At 41.4% G+C, this 21324-nt stretch overlaps 2 long non-coding RNA genes across 2 annotated transcripts; both read left to right on the forward strand.

Moving 5' to 3' along the window:
• The first annotated feature begins 9053 nt into the window (after nucleotides 1-9053).
• On the forward strand, nucleotides 9054-10779 carry LOC145452752 (uncharacterized). The gene is made up of 3 exons (XR_013919492.1): nucleotides 9054-9254; nucleotides 9793-10073; nucleotides 10136-10779. It is a non-coding gene; the product is annotated as an uncharacterized LOC145452752 (long non-coding RNA).
• A 1719-nt stretch (nucleotides 10780-12498) lies between these two features.
• On the forward strand, nucleotides 12499-13535 carry LOC145451791 (uncharacterized). Its single transcript, XR_013919042.1, has 2 exons — nucleotides 12499-12785; nucleotides 12981-13535. It is a non-coding gene; the product is annotated as an uncharacterized LOC145451791 (long non-coding RNA).
• Nucleotides 13536-21324: the final 7789 nt, after the last annotated feature.

Genomic DNA, 21324 nt, shown 5'->3' on the forward strand with positions numbered 1-21324 from the left:
CTTGGTTATAATGTGAATTCTTTTATCAGTCGTGGCGTATTTGTCCTATGCAAACGTTCCTAGTTGAAGCCGATTCAATCCACGGCAGTCATTCGAAATGAGACATACGTAATACAAGATACAGACAAATTATTTTGTGATACTATTGTTGATATACAATGTTCTTTCCAATTCTCTACTAGTTGCTGACGATTACCCCTGACGAGTGTCAGCCGAAAATATCCGTGTTCATTTCAATATAAATATACTATTCAATTGTATATTGAAGTTCTGTACCTCCAAGAAGCTCTTCAAAGACAAATTCTAGTTTGTCAAAAATACCGGAAAACAAATAAAATGAAAAGCTACTTTTCTAAAACCCGTAAATACCTACCTTTAAAATCTAGTCTTGACGCGGAATTTATGTATGTATGTACTTCTAGCGACTTCCCCACTCCCCAGTATAACAGAGTCTGCAGAAAGGAACTGCGATACGCGAAACCTGTTACTTGATTGGTCCGCGGAGACCTTCATGTTAATGTTTGTAAGGAATAATTACTTTTTGCCATAGAACATACTGATGTAACAATCGATTATTGTGACATATAGAGCAACTAGTCGCATCCACTAATTGTGAGCACAAATCCATATGGGTGGTTGTTGCTGTAAGTCGATGACCCTAAATTAGGGTTGCCATACGTCCGGAATTTCCCGGACATGTCCGGAATTTCACTGTTAAAACTGCGTCCGGGAGGAATTTCTAAAATATGCCTAAATGTCCGGAATTTCGAAGGTTTGAAGTAAGCTCATATTTTTTTTGTAAATCAACCCAAACAAGACTATTTTTGGGCAGATTTTTGCTACTTGAAATTGTTCTTCGCGCTGCGCGCGATTTAGTATCATATATATTGGTTTTAATATGGGGACTACCGCCCTCGCAAAAACTGCGATAAAAAAATAAAAAACAACAACATTCATTTACAAAAAGAAGTGTAATTGTAATCGCAATTACAAGATAACGGTATTCATAGAGTCGTAGTTTTAGGTCGTTTGGATGCTTTATTCAAAGATGGTGGTTCTAAACCTGGGGGTAATTCGCCTTTATTCTGGGGTTCGCGAAGATGTTGAACGTAATTAGCTTCCAAAATTGGCTGTGAGTAAATCTGGGCAAATGTGCCGACCTTTATAGTAATCAGCTCATCAAATTTTGAGCTGGGCCACGGCACATTTTGAAATTGGAAATGGATTCGCGACCATAAAAGGTTGGAAACCACCGGATGTGTGGTGTTTATATAGCTCAGTGGTGAAGTGCACACCCGCATAAGGCTGATAAATGATCTTATCGGCGTAACATTGAACATGACTTAACGATGTACAATTGAGCCCCTTGCATTTTCGAAGCCATCATCCTCCACCAGCTCTAATCTGCCGCTCACTCTGATTATGTGGGCGGAGAGAGTATTAAAATTATACAGTAATATATGGAAGAACCAATATTATTGACAAAATTCATTCAAATCATTTAACGACCAGATGTATATAATAAACCCCCAGAAGTTGCATCAAATACCCTACGATGGGCCCAAGATCAGTGTTTATTTGGGCGGGATGGGGCTGAAAATATGTGGTTTTGGCCCAGGTTACAGCATACAATACACAACCATATACTCCTGAACCGGATCACGACCACCTCGAGTCGATGGACAAAGCGTTGCTGGTGTGACGTCATATTGATCGACAAAGCGCTCACACCTCATTTTGAAATCCGCTAGTGGGCGCTGAAGAGCGTCCGGAATTTGTGAAACAAAAATATGGTAACCCTACCCTAAATAAAAATATGTTTAAACCAGTATCATTCGAAATCTATTGTCGCTTTTATCCATGTCGCGCGTCAATGTCATACTAGAGAGGACACCATGTCCGCGTTAAATCGAACTGTATTATGGAAATCTTCGTGTTTTCAGATAATCGCAGAGAAGCGAAACAACAAATATATCTATTTGCCATGTCAAAACAATGATTGAGTTGCGCCCTTACTCCAGTGCGACTCCACGAATTTTAAGACATAACGCAACGCGCCATAGTGGCGATGGTTTTCCAACAGGTTCAACTAAACAAAGTAATTGGCCATGGGCAATTTGGGACGGGCCACGGAGCAATTTGGAAAATTATAGATTCAGTGAAAGTTTAGTTATATATGTTATGTTTGGTATACTTGTTCTGTCAAGATCAAACCAGAGGAGGGCATTCTGGGCAACCTTTTTGCTAATCACGGCCGCATCTCGATTACTTATATAGCTTACGGCCGCATTCCATTGTATGGCCGTAATGAACTAACTGAACGCAAAGTACCTGTGTTTAACCGTCCGTGTCCATTTCCGGTGAACCCCGGCCTATTCCACTTTTCATATCGGCCTGTTATACGCACTGAAATCGCGAGTGGTAATATTATAAATGGTTATTGTGATTAGACATAGCCGCGCCAAGCGCGAAAGTTTTTCCGATTCGGGAATGGATTCCGTCATTAATAGTAGCAGTATCGCAGATTGCGATCAAATATTTATCCTTTCTCAGCCGTTGTGATCAGATTTACCGGTAGAGTTGATAGAGGGTGCGCTTTCGAAAATTTAGGGCAAGTTATAAATGATAGGGCAAGTTTTTGTTACAATTAAATCCGTGGAAAGTTGCATATATATTTGACAAAAGTTGCATTTATTTTTTCACAAAAGTTGCACTAAAAGACCACGTTTTGCTTGGTTGACTAGAAAAAAAAGTCAACTTCCCAGTTTCACTCCCGAAATATTGTTTTCCATCCGCATTCTCTATTGACTGACTAAAAAAAAGGTCAACTTTCCGGCTCATCGCCCGAAATACCCGGAAGAGTGTTACTTCAGTGCTGATTTACGGTATTTCAGTCGAATTTGGCTGTGTATTTCACCAAAATCGAAAATGCTTTCATAAAAAATCGAAAAAGTTGCATGAAAAAAATAGACAAAAGTTGCACTATAAAATTCCTTCAAACAGCTTAAAACAGCATTCTACATATCTTCCGAGTGTTTAGGAAGCTGCCGGAAGCTGTAAAAAAAGTTGGTTGCAAAAGTTGCAAAAACTTGCCCTAATGATAGTACATCTTTGGGTGGGCCAATTGTTATTAGTCACTTTGTTATGCATGCTCCTATTTCTTGAACCCCCGTCAGGATCGTCTGAAATATGTTGGAATCGCCCAAATGTACCAGAAAAAATTTCTTTCGCGAGGAGCACACGATTCCAATACCGTCTCAGGCTGCAAAGGGCGGTACTATAATGAAATTGAAATATGAGGTGGCAATGAATCGCGCAGAGCGCGAAGAAAATTTCAACATTATTCAAAATCTCTCAAACATTCGAGAGTGAATTCCTAATTTCAATTTGCATGTCGACGGCCGCCAGAACATACTGATTGAATTACGTGTCGACGGTCGCACAAATTCCCGTCTACGGCCGCAGGTTGCCCGCCCCTGCTGTAAACATATTATCATATTATCGCGTTGTACCGGATATGTGACACTGGGATCGGAAATATTTCAAAAATTATCTATGATAATCCCAGCATTACAGTCCGTGAGTTTGTTCACAGGTTCATACTGGCAGGATCTTTCCTTACGTGCAAATAAGTTCGACCTACGCGAATTATGGGGTCTGTTCTGTGACAGATGTTTCCTGTTTTGGGGGGTATAAAATAAATTTCGATCGACTTTTACGTTTTTCTTGGTAACCTTCAACACGAACAAACCAAAAATCAATTTTACTGTGAAGTGTAGGGCTTACATCAGGCTACATAACGGCACGTATCTTTTCCATTCAATGCCATCATTGAGTTGAATTGTTTTTCAATTCAATTACAAAATTTATCGCGTGGGGGGGGGGTCGATGATAACACGGCCAAATCAAGCAAAATAGTTGGACTATCTAATCATTCCACAACAGAAACATGCCTACATACAGAGAGGTTGTATGTCGCAATTACCTGTGGTATTTCATCTCCATAATGAGCTATTTATAGCAGTCAAAATGTAGAATTACGGGCAATATGTGTGTACCCTCAAATGTGTAAACATGAGCCTAAATCGATTCGTCATTTTATGCCAACATTTGCATTAATATTTATCCTATATTATTAAGGTGGCGACCAAATATTCTTCTTTGACTTCCTGTAGCTATGTTGTATAGCTTATATGATAGTACACAGCAGGAAAAGTTGGAACAAGTAAATTTTTGAACGTATGTCTCAAAGGTCCCAAGGTCGTGTGCGTTTGGACCCATCCGGTGGGGACCGATGATACGTTCGAGCAACGAATTTAGAACGTTCCTAAATATTTACATAAAACTCTAAACTCAGTGTTCTCCATTTTTCCTTCTCGAAATTGGGTGTCAATGTCGTCACCGACCGTCTTAATAGTCAATCATCCGCCCAAGACACACACGCAATATGTTAAAACGCGATATGCAAGACACATATTGCGATCTCATGATCAGATAGGGCGGGGGTGGGCAAACTTTTGAGCTCGCGGGCCGCATTCGACATTTGAATCCATTCGCGGGCCGCACTATATAAAATTGGGACTATACACCAAAACGCAGTAGCAGTGTTTGATTATATCATATAGCGATGACATGGAGATAATATATATGCTTATTCAATTCAAACCCAACATTACTTTGATGATATCGGGATGTCGCGCCAGAAATTGAACATAAAAGTAATATAAGAAGTATATTTCCTAGAATCGTATGTAAATCGCGCGGAGCGCCAATTTTTTTTAGTTGAGCTCAGCTTCGCGCCCCTTCAGATGCTTTGACGACCCCCAAAGAGGGTGCGCCCCTCCGTTTGACAACCACTGTCTTAGAATTATTATGGTGAAATATACTAAAAAAAAGGTTAATCAAGTCCCATCAATAATTCGATTTTTAGTATCAATATTTTTGATAAGTTTCTTTAGACTCTCGCGGGCTGCACAGAACTGTGTCGAGGGCCGCAAGCAGCCCGCGGGCCGTAGTTTGCCCACCCCTGAGATAGGGGGATGCCGGGATGGGGGTGTATCTTGAACTGGCATCCACCTCGACCTATAATGCTTGATGTCACAGTCTTCTCCGATGTTATTCTTTATTCGTGGGTTCTTTTTTGGAAGCTATTTCTTGCTCTTTTTCTTTCTTTGTCGGGTCTTTTCTGTCGCCGTAAGAACAACGACACGGGGAAAGAGGTTCCCAGAATAATCTCCAACGGCGGGAATCGAGCCCGGTCGCCTGCTTGGATGGTACCGACGCTCACCACTACGCTATCTCCCCCGTAGAAACACACAGTGATAGAGTGAAACCACAAAACCGGTATCGGATAGTTTTATGTGGCCTATATGAACATTGAACATATTTGACATTTGTTGCATTGGGGGATTATTTAATAGAAGTATTGCGTAATAAAAATCGCAACATTTGCTAGAAATGTGCTGGATAATACAAGCACTTTTCCATCAACTCAGAATTAATTCGTTGCGGGCCGGATGTTTAACACCCCAGCTGTACACTGCATGTATGTACGTACCAGTGATGAGCGGATAGTGCTTTTCGAGACTCCGAATCCCTCCGACAACTTTAGTCTCTGAGGCAAACCCCCTCGACTCCGAAGAGCTCAATCCCAGACTCCGAGATACTCCGAAGAATCTCGTCTAGTATCCGAAACATCCATATCGGTAGAGTTTGGCTATTCAATAACATTGTCGAATAATCCCAAATGTATGGCTCCGCTGAGAACAGTTATGCACTTTATCACTAGTTACCTCTGAAACAGAACGAAAGAAAAATAAATACGAGATTGTACTTGCAAGCATCAGGAAGGAACTGGCAAGGGTAGCACACCGTTAACTTGAAGCAGTGTCAATGAAGTTCATCTCCATTAGGAGGTATTGCATGTAAGATCCAAAGATATTGGGGGCAAAAGTTACAACACTCCGAAAATATCCGAAAAAATATCTGTAGTAAACTCCGACTCCACTCCGACTCCGCTCCGATGCTCATCTCTGGTACGTACGTAATACAGTCTTACACTATAGAATGTAAACGAAGAAGTGTTTGTTGCCACCCGTGTACCACCCTTGATATTCGGGTGTGTATATACAATACACCAATAGCACGCGAAACCTCAACCTACCTCAGACATATACCGCGGTATAAATCGAGTGCAACATTTTAAGGTATGCAGTGATGCACATATAGGATTTATGACCGCGATATAATTCAGAGTTGGGTTCTATTTTCGAGTATCACCATTGGCGCCCCTTTGGGTGTGAATACACACTGTGTCGGAACCAGGGCCGTAACAGCACTTCGTCAGGCCCCCCCCAAAACTTTGGTCTTGGGCCCCCCATAGTGTTATAGACCGAACGTCTGGGGGGCTTCGCCCCCCAGACCCCCCTCCGGCGATACACTGTTTACCACTATTCATCATTTTCATTGGGAGTTTCTTTAGTGAATCAGATTTAGTCGCCGAAGCGCGCAAAATTTCTAATATTCATGATTTCATCGGTCAGTATGATCAGGAATTGCATACATTGTTATCAATTTTTATCTTCTCTCTGCTCACGTAATCAGATTTGCCGGTGGAGCTGAGTGAGGTGTGTTTGAAAAGGTAGGACCACTCAATAATAATTAAACATCTTCGGGCGTATACCCGTTGGCAGGAACAAAACAGCACCTCGTCAGGCCCCCAAAAACGTGGGTCTTGGGCTCCCATAGGGTGATAAAACGCCCCCCCCCCATCACGTTGTTCGCGTTTGTCACGAAATTACCCGTACTGTATTGTGAGCCAGCGCGAAGCGCGAAAATTTTCGATAATTTATGATAATATCGGTCAATCAGATCGGCGACTGCATATATAATATGCTATCAATATATTGTCCTCTCTACTCACGTAAACAGATTTGCCGGTAGAGCTGAGTGAGGTGTGTTTGAAATGGTAGGACCACTCAATAATAATTAAACATCTTCGGGCGTATACCCGTTGGCAGGAACGAAACAGCACCTCGTCAGGCTCCCAAGAACGTGGTTCTTGGGCTCCCATAGGGTGATAAAACGACCCCCCATCACGTTGTTCACGTTTGTCACGAAATTACCCGTACTGTATTGAGAGCCAGCGCCAAGCGCGAAAATTTTCGATAATTTATGATAAAATCGGTAAATCAGATCGGCGACTGCATATATAATATGCTATCAATTTATTGGCTTCTCTACTCACGTAATTAGATTTACCGGTAGAGCTGAGTGAAGTGTCTTGAAAACGGGAGGGCCCGTAAATAATGATTAAACATCTTCGGGCGGGCGGAACCGTTGATATGACTTCGTTACATGATGTTATTTCGTGACTTCCAATCTGCTATATCAGAAAATATAGAACCGCCCAAACGTAGGCTTCTAAACTAAGAGAAGCACACGATTTCAAATTGGTATTTCTTCACTGGCATAAAATTTTTTCCAGCGGGATGGTATTTGTCTTGTGAGGTTCAGATTGCAAAGACAGGAACATTCGGCGCCAGTCATTTAGGCGCCTATGGACAATTAAACCTATATGTATTTTGTATATATAGCGAAGTCTTTGATCTGCATAATGGCATAGACCTTTTCGGCCAAGCTTTTCTCGCTGCCAATCGTTCTCGCACACTTCGTGGAGTCGCATGTTATATGGCCTAAAACTTGATTGTATGTCTTGGTGGGTCGTGGCGCGGTAATGGCCCAATACCCAATAAGAAAGATAAATGGATACGTGAATTCGCGCGCAGCGCGAAAAAATTTTGAAAAAATTGCATAAATTTTCAAAAAATACTCTATGATTTATGCTAATTCACGAAATAATTTTGGGCCCCCCATCGAGCTCGGCCCCCCCCCAATTGGGGGGTTTGGGGTGCGGCAGTTACGGTGCTGGTCGGAACTGATTGTTAACACCAGTGATTCCCAACCGCGGCCCTGAGGGCCGCATGCGGCCCGCAGATAGCCTTCTTGCGGCCCCCAAAATTATTAAGAAATCGAGTATTGACAAAAAATAAAATTTTACATTTATGAAATGCACATACTTGGCTTGGAGTCTGGAGTTTTTAATTAGGATTGCAGGATAGTCGTAAGTATAGACTACTAACGTTACGTCGCTGCTGTTTCACTGCAATGTGCCCTAACTTTCCAGTTGAACGAGCAGTAGCTATAGATATAGGTATAGACAAGTCCATAACTGCGGCACGACACACCCTCCAATTGGGGAGGGGGGCGAGCTCGAAGGGGGCTCAAAATTATTGCGTGAATAAGTATAAATTAAAGAGTATTTTTTGAAAATTTGTGCATCTTTTTACTCTAGGCGTGATTTCATGCTGCCAAATATCTTGACTTTTGGGTACTCATCCCCCCAAAAAAATATATTTATCGAAATGGTCGTATCGGCGTTTGTCATTACTGCGCCACGACGCACCAAGACATATTAAGTTTTACGCCATGTAACATGCGACTCCAAGAAGTGTGTCAGAACGATTATCAGCGAGAAAACCTTGGCCGAAAAGGACTGCCGTTATGCTGACCGAAGCTTCGTTATATATACAAAATACTGTCCTGGCCATCTGAGCCACACAAGACACATATCATGCCGCAGGGACAAATTATATTCCAGTGAAGAAATACCAATTTGAAATAGTGTGCGCCTCTTAATTTAGTAGCATACGGTTGGGCTATTCTATATATTTTGATATAGCAGACAGCAGGTTACGAAATAACATCATGTTACGGGTAGGGTTCTGGTTTAAATCAGGCTGATTTAAATCAGTGTGATTTAAATCAGGTTTTTTTCGTTGATTTTTGATTTTAATTACACCATTTTGATTTTAATGATTTTTTTGATTTTTTCAAATTTTCTTACGAGATGCGTGAATGTGGTCTATTATCGGACAATCATTTGCGTTTTATATAAACCGGACGTAGTGTTTCGTCACCGGCACCGTTATGGTTCAGCTATTTGACAGACAGGCGGGAAAAGAGCAAATAGCGGCAGTCAATCAATATGTTAGCGTTTGTGCTGGATAGTTGGTTGTCTACGACATGCAGCTGCTGTTTTCGAAGCATTCGTGGGATACCGAAAAGGAAGCGCAATCCGGAGTCTCTATCGAAAGATTCCCTCATCTCTGATGCCTAAGCGTTTCAAAAAGCAGTTTGCAGTTATTGTGGGCGGAACGATGGGCCAACTAGCTGTGTGGCTGTGGGTGTGGGATGTGAACACAAGTGCAAGTAAGATACCTTGTCATTATGTGTGATTCATATTTATACAGCTGCTTGAATACTGGTTATAGATTAAAATAGAAACGAATCTGTGTGTACCGTAAACAGGAACAGATACCGTAAAACAGCATGTCCCTAGATTTATCAGAACATGCGCACGACGTTTGGGGAAAATCTCACCTTTGCCTCATCCCCTCAAGCTCGATGCTGAGCAATCAAAGGCCATAACTTTTGCCATTGGTGAACATCTATTGGACAATCCCGCTTGTATATGTTAACCAAAAATATGGTAGCTCGTGAGATTGCCATTTACATTTAATTTTACTTCAGAAACAGAGAGACAATATGGCACTTGGTGTTTGACCTAAACAAGCATGCTGTGCTCAGAACAAGCAAGCTCCAATTACATAGAATAACTGTAAGTACTGATAGCGACATCAAAACATATAGAAAGAAAAGATTTCGACTAGTGGTTTCAAAACTTTTTTTGACTAATCGCACGTCTGAATTAAAAATCTTGCATTTTTGCAGCCATCTCTGGACAATACCTCTGCTGCCCTTCTCGTATCAAGCTGGATGTGGCTCAAGCTCGGGATTGAAAAGAGTATTGCTCTTTGTGCGGACGATAAAGTCTGATGTTGTCAAAGATGAGTTAGAGTATGTGGCTTGGACAATGGACATGAATCGCAAAAGAGTTGTTCGAGACCTGGCAAAATGATTAGTTTCGAAGATGGAACCAGAATGCAGTGATTGCTCTGCTGGTAACCTATATAATCGAACGCTGGATTGGATTGATTATGATTGTGAAGTTGGTGAGTATAATTGTGTATACTCCATACACACTGAATGTCTCTTATCTTCCTTCGATTTTTAGGAATTTTCGATGCAGAATCGAGTATCTCGGTACCATATCTAATTCATCAGCCAGCATTATTCTGGATGGATCATGCCGGTGTTCTCCAGAACTTTCAAGACTCGCCTTTCGTCCGTTGCACATGCTGCATCTTGTGCGGGGCATCGGTCATGTGCGGCCGCAACTGCAAACAAGAGTCGTGATCGCCTGCCACAGGCAAATCTTGAAGTGATGCTGCGAGTGAAAGATCACTTCATGGACTATGGTACTAACAAAGCAGTAAAGAGTTCATGAAGATCAACAGTTTGCTGGCAGAGACCAATCAAGATGAAGATGCAACTATTATGGATGGTCCCGAGATAAATCAACATGTTTTGTCGCTACTAGAACGGATCAGTAATGATTCTAACGACACCATCATTACCACATAGGTTAAACGTTTACAGCTATGTGGATGATGATTCACAGCCCCACATTATGAAAGTTTAGGCGTTATCCTTCATCACCTTGATTGACAGTGTCGTCATTCATCCCATTTTCTGTTGTTCGTGTTGTTGTTGTTATTATGAGTAAAAAAACCAAAAAAATCAAAAAAATCATGATTTGAATTAATTATTCGATTAAAATCGATTTTAATCAGAGGCAAAATGATTTAAACCGGAACCCTAGTTACGGGGTCATACCAACGGGTTCTGCAGTGTCCAAGACACCTCACTTAGCTCTACCGGTAAATATAATTACATGAGCAGCGATGACAAGAAATTTATAGCAATATATATGCAATTCCCAGCAACATTGACCGATTTTATCATAAATTATCGAAAACCTCGCGCTTCGCGCTGTCTCACTTAACGGTACAGTTAATTTCGTGGTGAAAGCGAACAAGGTGATAGGGGTATGTTTTTTACCCTATGGGAGCGCAAGACCAAAGTTTTTCTGGGTGATGAGGCTCACGAAGTGCTCTTTCGTTCCTGCCAACGGATATACGCCCGGAGATGTTTATTTATTATTGAGGGGTCCTACCTTTTCAAACACACCTCCCTCGGCTCTACCTGTAAAACTGATTACGTGAGCAGAGAGAGGGTAAAAATTGATAGCAATATACATGCGATTCCCGATCATGTTGACCGATTCAATTATGAATTACATAAAATTTTCGCGCGTTTAGGCAATAAAAGCTGACTCACTAAACGGCCCAGAAAGCAGCATAATTGGTAGTCCTACAGCTCACGACCGAAGCGTCCGAATAATTTGAAAGCTACTGTCGCACTGATTCTAAAAATACGAATTGAAATCTCGCCAGGGCAATGAAACTGCTCCGAAATAGCCACCAAAGGTCGATTTGTTCTGAACAATGGGAGCGCAGCAACACAAAGACCATAGCAATGGCCAATGGCTTCGAGCGATTGATCGGAACAATGCCAGTTTTCATATTTTGATGACTATGTTGGGTCCTTTTCATTGCCCTGGTATTCGTGCGGCCCCGACCGTACTCTGAAATTCTAAATTTGGCCCCAACACCGAAAAAGGTTGGGAACCACTGGTTAACACGATGTATGGCCGACTTCCGTTGACCATGTGCGCCGGGGCCTAGGTTTACTTTATATTAATCTATTATAATCGTTTTATTACATATTACCGACTCGGCAACGGCAGTCTGAATCTGTCACTGTCAGCATTATTATTCGTCTTCGTGCATGTGTCTTCTTAACATGGACAACTCATATTCAAAAATTATATTATTGGTTGTAGCTATACGACAAATTAAATCCAACTACTTGAATATATGACGTGGAATTATAGCCATAATACAGAGCGAAAATGTGTATCTTGATCTTGCTTTTAGCTGCTATTCGAGTACGGTATCGTCTTCGGAGTAGGGTTGCATTTACAAAAGTCAATTTAAAACGAACATGTTGAAACATGGCTCTTTGAACGTGTTTTGTTTTTGTATTTTTTGTTTAGTCATCGCGTCACGAATCCATAATTGTGCCGTCACAGTGAATTGACAATTTAAAATATAGGGTAGGCCTAAATATGACTTCTTCGACGAAAAAGTCCCGGAACTACATTGTTATGCAGCATATGTTTACGGTCGGCGGTCATCATCGTCAGAACACCCATTTCGTGCCAATGATCTATATCTACAATCTATATGCTATTGTTGAACCGTCGGCATTGGTTTCCAGCCACCCAACAGATAGTCAGATACATAATTTTCGAAAAGCAGGCTGAGAAGGACATGACCAGTAGGGATGGTGTGAACCTCTGAAAGGTTCAGGTTCGTGTGAACGCGAACCTTTTTGAAAGGTTCTGTGTGAACGCGAACGTGAACCTCATAACGTCACGTGACGTCATATTGCTAATTCCAAACCTATCTTTCAATAGGCCCATTTACATGACGGTTTAAGTCAGCTTCGAAGCTGACTCGTCGATCCGACTCTCTCGTATTCGATGAAAAGAGAAAGGCAAACTGCTTCAAGTCGACTCGAGCCTCAAGCTGTCGTGTAATGTGGTTTACGATCGGCTTGAGAATTTGGTCATCGGCGTCCGGCGATTTTCGTTCGACGGCGCTGTTTTTTTTCGCGCGGGCTCTTGGCATCGTAATTCATGTTTTTCATCTGATGTTGAGAAATTGGGCAAACATGGCAAGGAAAAGTGGGGTTACTTTGTAAGTGCTCACTTGTTTACGATGGAATATATCATAAGTAGTACACCAGTACCGGAGTAGCAACCGTGCTCTTTTAGGGCAGTTTTATTTGATATTTGGCTGCGACGCTTCGATCTGTAGTAGCCTAGTTGCTGTCATCAGCTACATAAAATGGCTAACAAGGTAAAACGTTGCATCTGTATTTCAACTTCTCAGACTACAGTTCGGAAGAGATGTGGATTGTACCGGTACTACAATTCGACTACGACATGCATAGTGAACTGATGGAAGAAGCGGCCTTGCAGTGTTTTATATCGATACGGGAATACATGAACGATTGCTGCATTTCGTACATAGGCCTACTGTTCCACTGGATAAACTGATGTGAGCGCGCATTTGATGGGATGGAGCTGGTGTCTCTCCCGGGTGGATGATATGGAGATTTGTGCCTCTCCTGGTGATGATGAAGCGCAGCGGTGTTAGGATTATTGCTTTGTTTTTAGTTCTGGGTTATAGTGTTCTGCTGATATGATGCGGTCATGCGGGTATTCACGATTTTCAGCTTGCCGTTTTGATATTGTATTCATGGTAGCCAATGTGTTTGAGGGTGCTGAAATTGGCACTTCTCAAAGTTTAATTGGTGGGTATAGCAATTTAGTAGTAGTGCTCTATATTGCTCTTTATGACCGTTTTTATAGACATTCTTGGTATTGTTAACTTCCTATTTGGTATATCATGCCGACAAGATGCTTCAATAAAATCTCTGCAGTAGTTGCTGTATCGTGACTGACTCTTTAAGTCACCGGCATACATTGGGTAGTCTGTTACAGAGGAGCGGCCGAACAACTAGAGGCCACATTGGGTTTGCAAGTGGGTCACTTGAGTGTTAATGACCCTAATTTAATCGCATCGACAAGTGATGCCTGACATATCAAAACAGTCGTTGCTCCCGCCTATACTCCACGGCCCATCTTCGTTGACGCCGAAAAAGCTAGCTGATAAGTTATACTTGTTGTTTTCCTCTACAATCATGATATGAACAAGATTATTTTCCTCTACAAATATCGATATTATGAGTATCTCATCATCCTCGTTAATTTCGAGGATAAGAAACGTTTCAGAGTACGACCTAACACACATTGTCGTTGTACCTTCGCCCACCAAACTTACTACGAATATATATTTGTATTTATATTATTATATATATTTGTATATTTGTCCACGATACAGCTTCCTGAAGGATCATGTAAACAGGGCCCTTTAACGAGTCAGCTTGGAGATGAGACGTGACGTCACTGGAGACGACTTGAACGCCAAGTCGAGTCGAACATGTAACCAGGCCTAATGAAGTGATAGCCTAGCAATGACTCGAGCCACATAATGACACAATGCTGAAGTAGGCCTACATATCGGCGTTTTAAACGTCGCTAGGTGTATCAACTGAGGCAATCAGATGATAAAATACTTCCATGAAATCACTATCATCCGTCGCGTTGCCAACAATTTCGACGAGGACTAGCCAGGGAATATAAGCTTACGCCTTAACGATCTTGGCCAGACCGGACAATGTATTCGGCGTCTGAGTATTGCCATATTGATATCGAGCAGAGTGTAAAACAGGTTTCTATACTTGCTACCGATATCAGGCTACCCCACAAGTTATACAGCTGTAGCCAACACCTCAATCGTACGGATTTGGTTTCAATGATGCAGTAAACATATGAATCCAAGATTGACCCCGTACACCTGCTAGATTTGTTACATCAAAAAACTATATCAATCTCATTGATTGGTTGAATAAACATCATTCGCTGACTACATGTAGTGTATTTCGCTCGTGCTGTTGTGTGATTGCGGGTCAAGCTCACAGCAGAGCGTCAATAAATATTCACAAAGGGGAAGCTGGATATTTCGAGCAAACTTTTGTAACAAAACAAGTAAAACTTTTGAGATTGTCAAGGTGCGTGTTCGTTTTGCGTTGATTTTTTATGCTGCCAGCGCCATGCATAGAGTGGCCCGCAGTTGAAATGCAATAAATTCGAACCAAAGATGCCATAATGAAGTGAAAATTGTAATACATGAAAAAGGTTCACAGTGCAGAACCTACCAAGGTTCTGTTGTGAACGCGAACCTCTAAATTTCCGAGGTTCACACACAGAACGCGAACGTGAACCATAGCCTTTGTAAAGGCTATGCGTGAACCTCACGTTCACACCATCCCTAATGACTAGGGTTAGTTCGGATATCAATAATTTTCACTATCCGGATAACGGATATGTCCGTATATTTGGAATTTAGCTAACCGGTTAACCGGATAGTGAATCCTAAGTGAGATAATCGATTTCACGAGGTCTGCATGAAAAATGGATCGCAAAATCATTACACAGTGTATAATTGCAGCTTCCTTATAAAGCACACCGCATCAATGGTGGCATCCTGTAGCCGGGACCGAGTTTTGTAACAAAGAGTCCAGACGTATTAAATGCTCTTTCTGCTTCCACAAAATGGGCTGAATTATAGTAAGCAAGGCTGAATATAGTAAGCAGTGCTTCCTTTTTGCCCATTCTATGTTTAGGTGTCCAGTACTGGAAGGACGAAGAGCTGATACCGGAATTGAGGCCGACATGCTAGCTCGCTCTAATTCCTCCATGAGAAATTCACATGATCAGGCCCGTAGCCAGCCGAAAAATAAGGGGGGTGTTTTAAATAAAACCAGGTGGTTTAGATTTTTTTCGAATTTAGTATCAGCGGAAATCAATTACGCTTGCACGCACGAACATGTTTCCGGAATGCGAACATTCGATGTCATTCAGTTTCGCAATGTCACTCATTAATCACAATCGCTGATCATAATATTCTCAGCGGCATATTGTCTCCAAGCCACCAAGAGATAGGAGCCAACGCATGCCAGGCCCGAGACTATGGTTACGCCAGCGATGATATCGTTCGTACCATGCCTATTGCAGATGCGATTGTGCAGGCCAGCGATAATATCGCGAGCACCAAGCCAATGCAGATGCGATTATGTAGGCCAGTGATGGTATAATGTCCACAGAGCCTATTGCAGATGTGATTCTGCCAGCGGAACTATAGGCTTGTTGAAGACTCGTAAAATCAGGCTAACAACGATAGCCGAGTTCGCGGCAATCAATAACCTAATTTGGCGATCTTCTCAGCGGGAGATTACACAGTGCATTGACGTATCCCGCTAATTGGCCGCGCAAAATACTGATAATACGACTTATTGAAGCTTCCTAAAAGTTTAAAACACATTATTAACGATACTATTTTTTCCGGTTAACCGGCAGATTTATATCCGGATATCGGATAATCTAAAAACCTGCGGTTAACCGTTATCCGGATAGTCCAACCCTAGACATGACTGTTAGCACAGGGCTCACGCAAAGTCGGTGCTTCAAAAATCGATCCTGCAATCTCGATACGCGCGCTGTGTTAATCCACTACATCAGTGATTCCCAACCTGCGTGGCGTGCCACATTTGATTCGCAAGTGCGCCGCGAACATTTTTGGAGTTTTAAAAAAGAACCGTGTAAATATTTTGAAAATGGGTGCGAAGACTAGTATATGGACTTACAAACGCTTCAACTGCTGATAAATATGCGCAAGTGACAATGCAATCAGTTATTATGACATCATAAGAAATCTCAAAATATCAACTGAATAATTTACGAAAATACCCATTTGAAATTTAAAGCTATTTTTCCAAAGGAAATTGGATCATTTTTAGCTGTCTGCTGGCAAGTCTTATTCCATAATTGGCAGGGTTGTAGTGACTCAAATCATGACTCGACTCGAGTCACGATTTTCCGATGACTCGAGTCATTTTCTCAAAATACGTAAATGACTCGACTTGAACTCGAGTCATCGAGCATGACCTGAACCAAGTCATATAACTCGAGACTCAGACGGTCAAGACCGACATTTCATTGGAATTTCGAAGAATAGTAAAACCACACTATTGGGAGTAGGGCTGGGCACAATGATTCGAGTACTCGAATCTGAATCGAGTAATTATTTTAATGATTCGAGTCGAGTAGCAAAAAACGATTTTTTCGAGTACTGAAATTATACGTTCCTCGCTACTAAAAGTTATTTTATCAACGAGAATTATGGTTTCGATACTATTTTCCACAGTAAAAGCCTTGGAACCTTGATTGGCCGTATCGCAGCATACGAAACATATAGTACAACGCTACGACCGTTACAGGAAAAACATTTCTGCAGTCATGATCCTCCCACAACATTGTCGCAAAGTGCAATGAAAGCGGTAGGGTCGGAGAAATACCAAAGTATCTTCAATGTGATGGATAACAGGCATTATATTCTTTGTGGTGGCACAAAATGGTACATATTTGAACTTTGACATACTACATTTTGCTTTGACGTCATAATGAGTGATACTCGAATACTCGACTAGACTCGAAGCATAATACGTGATTCAGAATCGAATCACTCAGGTACTCGATTTTGCCCAGCCCTAATTGGGAGTTCGTCTATTTGTTCCATTACGTGAAAATGCGACCATAAACTACGAAGAGTGAGGAAAATTAGTAGATCATAAATGCGATCCATTCGATGTTACAGAACAGAGTTATAAAAAGTGGGTTTAACAAGATTTTAACTGGAAACTGAGCAGTCAACACGATGACTCGGACTTGAGTCATAATATCATGACTCGAACTCGACCCTCTGCTCGCTGACTTAAACAACTTATTGTATTAAAATTGACATCTTCATGGCTATAGGTGGATATGGCTTATTCTTATTTGAGTGAATTTAAACGCTGTAAACGAGAGACTTTGCTTGGAATTATTGACAAACTGCAGCTAAGTTTGTGAACAATTCAACTTCCATTCTATCGTATTATATGTTCCGTCCATGTATTAAAATCATCAATCTTTTTTATAGCATCTTTTCTCGACCCTGGTGTGCCACAAGAGAGTGCCACAAGCCGAAAAAGTTTGGGAACCACTGCACTAGGCTACATTATTCTTTTATTGTAGGCGGGCATTGTCGCCGGACAATGGGGTTGTTTCGGCATGACCAACTCTCAGGAATTCCTTGATTTCAATCGTTTTCGGACGCCTTACAAATTAGAAAAGTTTTACCCTCATGCTTTATTGTTTCGTTCAAGTTTATTTATATTATTTCATCATTTCAAAACATGACGAGACCGCGATACAATGAAAGATAGGAAGGTGCCAAAGCGACTTGGGGTAGTCGTTGAGATTGTATGTACACCGACGTGGGTCTATTGCAGTGGTTCTCAACCTTTTTCGCCTCGCGGACCGGTAAAATTTCAAAAGATATTTGGCGGACCGGTGGACCTTAAAAATTGAAATCAACCCAAAATGTAATGTATGCAGCCGTTTTCTGCAAGTATGGTGCTAGAGCAGGGGTGGGCAACCGTTTTGCTCTTCACGGCCGCATCTCGATTTCTTATATGGATTCCAGGACACAGTTGTGATGAACTAACTGGGCGCGAAATACCCGTATTAAACTGTGCATGTCCATTTCTGGCGAACTCCGGACTTATAAACTTTTTCATATCGTCTTGCTATACGCACCGAAATCGCTACATAGTGGTCATGTCAGGAAAAGTTACTGGAAGCGATTACGATCGCGCGAAGCACGAAAATGTTTTTCCGTTTCACGAATGAAATTCGTCAATAATATTCGTAGTTTTACATATTGCTCCTAAATATTTATCCTCTCTCAGCCAATGCGATCAGACTCGATCACCGGTAGAGTTGATGAGGGAGTTTTTTCGAAAATTTATGGCAAGTTATAAATGATGATGCATCTTCGGGTGGCCCAATTGCTATTATAGTCACTTTGATGGGTAATATGTTATTTCTTGACCTCCCATCAGGATTGTCGGTATAGTGAAAAGATATTGGAATCTCCCAAACGTACCAGAAACAAATTTCTTTCGTAAGGATCGCACGATTCCAAGTTGGTAATTTTATATGTGGCGAGCATCATTTTCCTCCGCTGTTCGCATCTGTAGTGTGGGGCTCTGATTGCAAAGAGCATTATACGACTATATAGAAATCGAAAATGAAGTCGCATCGAATGGCGCCTAGCGCGAAGAAAATTTCAAGATTAATTAAAATATATCAAAAATTCGGGAGTCTATACGTTAATTCAATTTTCATATCGACTGCCGCCAACACATACTAATTGAAATAAGTATCTACGGCCGCACAAATTTTACAGCGGCAGGGTGGCCATCCATGTACTAGAGAGTGACATTTTGAGGGCTTTGTTCGTAATGGAATATGTTTGTGATGGTATTCATGTGATTCCACGTTAGTGTCTGCTGAGTCGAGGTAAAATTTCTTGCCCAGATAGACATAGGCTAATTTCGCGCCGAAGGCCGTGGATTAACCGACCGCGGCAACTCGAATAATATTCTTCTTTTCTACAATATCCAGAGATGGGGCGGTTTGGAGTAGGACCAGGCACCTTGTCGAGCTATCTTGCTCAAATCCCACTGCTACCAGACGTAGCCTACTACGAGTACAAGGCGCCGCACGAAAACACCTGACATCAGCTATACCTGGCCAGCCACAAAACTAATAAATCGAAAACGAATGATTGCACGAATTGCGCGGTTTAGCGAGTCACATCTTACGTGACAAGTCGCTCGTATGTCCTCACCAGAGACAGCGTGATTTTGAAGTCAAATAGAACATGTTTCCGCGAGCCTTATCCTACCTTACGAAGTTCTGCAGCAGTTTAAAATTTGACGTTATATATATTTTACCAATGGACAAGCCTTCAACATCTTGCATCTTAAAATTTAGGTATACAATCCTAATATTCCTCGCGGACCGGCAGAAAAGTCGTCGCGGACCGGCGGTTGAGAACCACTGGTCTATTGATCAGATGATCACTTGCACCCGTGTGCTCGTCGGTCGCAAACCTAATATATGTTGTCGCTCTAAGCTGTATCCACATGAGTCTGAAAGGGGCTCTAAACTCACAACTGGTGAAAGACCATTGTTTCAGCTTGGTAGACGGCGTGGGACAAAAAACAATTACGATATCAGCTGAGTAGACATGCAGTTTATTGTGAAGGCAAGATTTGACGCGGGAATAAGTATGGGGATTATATTACAGCTTGAAGAATGTATGTGTTGTGTATTGTATGCCACTGAGACGGCGAAATTTTTCTCTGTCAGTGGTTCTCAATAGGGATGATGTGAACGTGAGGTTCACGTTCGCGTTTTGTGTGTGGACCTCAGAAATTTAGAGGTTCACGTTCTCAAATGAACGTCGAGGTTCTGCACTGTGAACCCTTATATTATAATTTCCACTTCATTATATCATCTTTGGTTGAATTTTATTCCATTTCAACTGCAGACCATTATATACATGGCGCTGACCAGAGGTGGTCAGTAACGAAGTAATTCTACTTTTTGAAGTGCTTGAAGTAGATTTTGCCTACTAGAAATTCCGGCGTTACTTCAACTTCTACTTGAGTAGCGACGGTGACTACTTTGACCTCCTCTGGCGCTGACAGCATAAAAAATCAACGAAAACGGGCATGCACCTTGACGATCTCAAAATTTTACTTGCTTTGTTACAAAAGTTTGCTCGAATATTTAGTGACTCTCTGCTGTGAGCTTGACCTACAATCACACAACATCAAGAGCGAAATACACAACATGTAGGCTACTCATGATGCTTATACAACCAATCAATGAAATTGATATCGTTGTCTGATGTAAAAAATCTAGCAAGCGTAGGCCTACGGGGCTACTCCTGTATAACTTGTTTTAAAATGAAGTAAATGAAGTAACTTGTTTTAAAATGAAGTAATATCTAGGGATGGTGTGAACGTGAACGTGAACCTCATGACGTCATACTGCTAATTTCAAACCTACATTGCAGTGAAGTGATAGGCTATATCATAGGGTTACCATACGTCCTCCTTTTATAAGTTTTTGAAAATGTCCTCCTTTTTGAGATTATGTCGTAATAGTGATATGAGTGATATGCCGTAAATTAGCACAGAAGTGACGCTCCGGCTGGGCGAAAAGTTGACCTTTTTTTTTATTAGTCAACCACCTAAAAGCGGTATTTTGAGCTTGCAAGTCTAAAATTTCTGAAAAGGTGTCCTCTTTTTAGATTTCCAAAATATGGTAACCCTTCCTATTCTGATTAGTGAACTGATAGTTATTTTGCGTAGCGGTGAGTAATTTAACATCTCTACTATCATACGATCTTGCTGTGTCACGTCGGTCGTTTTCATGTTGCAATAAACCTGATGAATGAATAAATAGCAAGATTGCGCCTATGGATGAAATCACGAAGCATAACGAAAGATTACGAAAGCTGAAAATGCCGTTTCTCCTCATCAAAGCTATACACTCGGTGACGCTGCACACACTGTAATCAGTGCCCACTTCATGAGCAATAAAATGTGTATGATCGTCATGATTACTGTTTAAACTATTCCATTATAGTCTTGTAAACCCATATTGTGTAAAATATTCCGTAAAGAACGAAGAATTATCTCTATGTTTGGAAT

Source organism: Botryllus schlosseri, chromosome 12 (genome assembly GCF_051294905.1).
Source record: "Botryllus schlosseri isolate E-star chromosome 12, Bs_hap1, whole genome shotgun sequence".
NCBI classification, from domain to species: Eukaryota; Metazoa; Chordata; class Ascidiacea; order Stolidobranchia; family Styelidae; genus Botryllus; species Botryllus schlosseri.